The 2,620-nt window shown below is 37.3% G+C and overlaps 1 long non-coding RNA gene across 1 annotated transcript; it reads left to right on the top strand.

Moving 5' to 3' along the window:
- Window positions 1-1,178: 1,178 nt before the first annotated feature.
- Window positions 1,179-2,119, top strand: LOC146375127 (uncharacterized). Its single transcript, XR_014802024.1, has 3 exons — window positions 1,179-1,237; window positions 1,376-1,502; window positions 1,685-2,119. It is a non-coding gene; the product is annotated as an uncharacterized LOC146375127 (long non-coding RNA).
- The last annotated feature ends 501 nt before the right edge of the window (window positions 2,120-2,620 follow it).

The following is a 2,620-nucleotide window of genomic DNA, read 5'->3' as shown; positions in this document are numbered from 1 at the left end:
ACAATTACATTTTTAAAGTATACATTTTAAAGTTTAGAGACTTTAACCAAGGATTTTCTTTTACAAAGAATTATTTTCCTTAAATTAAACCAAACATATTTACACTAGTTTTAAGATTTACCAAGGATTTGGGGTAACTATTTTTAGTATTAATTAACATAAATATGTGGGAAACACTATCTACATAAACAATTTATTCAAACTTAAACATTCATTTTAATATCAATATAATTTTTTAAACTTAAATGCAGTAACTATTTCCCAAAGCATAAATACATTTCCACAATTGAGCTTCCATAGTTCCCGAACATATAAACAGCAAATATGAGTCCAAGAGCTTACCGATAGCCCGTCTAGCTCAAAGTCTTCCTCACAGTGGAACGTGGATTGTGCCTTGTTTGCTGTCCTCTCAGTATGTCGCACCCGGGTCAAATGACTGCTGCATGCATTTTAAGGTCTACTAGCCATGCCTGCCCTTGATTGCTCTAATTCAGCTCACCTGGCGGAGCGGCGCGCACCAGGCCACGCTTAGTTATAGATTGCACACAAGGTCTAATCAGCAGCCATGCGCAAGCAGCAGCACAGAGCAGGTAGTGGGCAGGAGGAGGAAGAGAGGAGTAACAGCCACACCTACTAGGTCAGCGCGACAGTGACCGATCTTAACAATGAAAAGTTCAGGTTGGTTACATACAAACTTTGTGTATTACATTTAATACGTATCTTATATTTTTGTAAATGGTACCTGAGAATGATTATAATCATTTGGCTACACAGAACTGTTGGTGAAATAATTGCAGCCAGCCTTGCCCAAGGTGGCCCATCTCCTGCATTTTTCAAAGAATGGTGCTACAATTTCCTCTGCTCAGGAGAGGTGGACTTTAGCTGTCTAAGGAGGATGTTGCAGATGTGGAATCTTCACTAATCATCAGCTCTGGTACATGATATATTATGAGTATGGTGTTTTTAAATACTTTTTCACCTTCTGTATTTTCTCTTTCATGTTATACATTTCCAGGTTGAAGATGCAGCAGGTACAGTCTCTGATGATGTGTGCTGATGAAATTATCAGCTGTGGATACACAGAAGATGGACAGTAAGGAAAGCATGATCCGGTAAGGGGTGGAAAAAAAGTCAGCAACATCATTAACCACTTTTCTTCCCAAACTTTTCATTTTTAGATTGTCTCCCCCCCCCCCGAAGTGCTATTGTCTTGCACTCTAATTTGTACATTCTCAAAGTAAGTATTAGCATAACAGCTTCAGTCTGATCTGGAAGACAGTCCACTTATCTATACTGTAGTTATCCTGTTTTCATTTAATAGCTTTGACCGAATAATATATCTACAATATAATCTACTTTATTTCCCTATTTACAGCGAGGCGCTCATTTCATTATGATGAAATGCCAACCACAACCACAGTGAAAAAAGGACATCTAGGGAGAGAACTGAGAGGAAGATCATACATTTTTGCAAGATTTCTTGCAGGAGATTGAAGTATCAGGTACTATATAGTATTACCTGTGTATATACCTATAGTATTGTGTGTATATACCGTAAGCATCTTTTCAGTATTTTACTGCTTTAGCATGCAGGGCACCTTAAAGCATCCTTAGATATTAATTTAAAACATTCAGATTGCTTTTTATTTAGAATAGACTTCATAAACATTTTCAAACGTAACAGATGGAAACACAGGTGGTGCAGCTGGTGAAAAGTCAGTCTCTTGCTGTCCAGCATGTGCTCCAGTGGATGACCGGCCAATCCCATGTTCCCATCCTGATGAAAAGAGACATTTCAAAATAACATTCAAGTTTGACCACGAATGTAAGGAGTGTCTAGGAGATCACTCCATTTGTTACCCAGTTGTGAGTGCATGCACTTGTACTGTGACTTTTCGTATCAGGGATGTTTTGTTTGTTATGTTGGCCTTTGCTCTCTCTGAAGCTGACTGTCAGTCTGAACCCAAACTTTACGACTAACCTTTTAAAACTACCATCTTGACTCCTCCTTCACTGTTTTAACTTTATGTTAGTCCCTTCTATCCCCTGGGCTAGCCTGGGGATGTAACAAACCTAAAAAAAATGGCAGCTGATTGCCATGTAAAACTAAAGTACAAATTATATCAACACTCCATTGTTTAGGTACTTGTGTACTCATCTTGTCATTAGTTCTACATTTTGGGGTAAAACCTTGTGTAGGATTCTATGTTGAGAGATACTAAGCAAGTGCTTTGTTTGCTTGTCTAATTGTTATCTGAATGTTTCAGTAAAAATATCCAGTATTTGAGACCTTTTAACAGCGTTGACTTTCAAGTCCATGTTAGGTGTCAGGGTGTCACTGTTGGTTTGACACCTGTTGCAAGAATTGTATGTACAGGTTACACCATGTGACTGAGAATGTTCCAAATGATTAATTAAAAATTAAAAAAGGTGACGTTTGTTTTCCTTTTATTCTTACAGTAATTTAGATTAGTGGTAACTGAAAAGCAAGAATGTATAAAACAAATCACCAGCAACATCTCCCAGATGTAATCCAAGTGTTTAATTTGTCAATGTCAGAAGACAAGAGTTACCTGCTCACTAATATTTTGAAATTCAACATTTAAAAAAAAAAATAAAT

This window comes from Perissodus microlepis, chromosome 13, assembly GCF_051167445.1.
Source record: "Perissodus microlepis isolate ML-2025 ecotype Zambia chromosome 13, ASM5116744v1, whole genome shotgun sequence".
In the NCBI taxonomy this organism is placed as follows: Eukaryota; Metazoa; Chordata; class Actinopteri; order Cichliformes; family Cichlidae; genus Perissodus; species Perissodus microlepis.
This window is presented reverse-complemented; position numbering and strand designations above follow the sequence as displayed.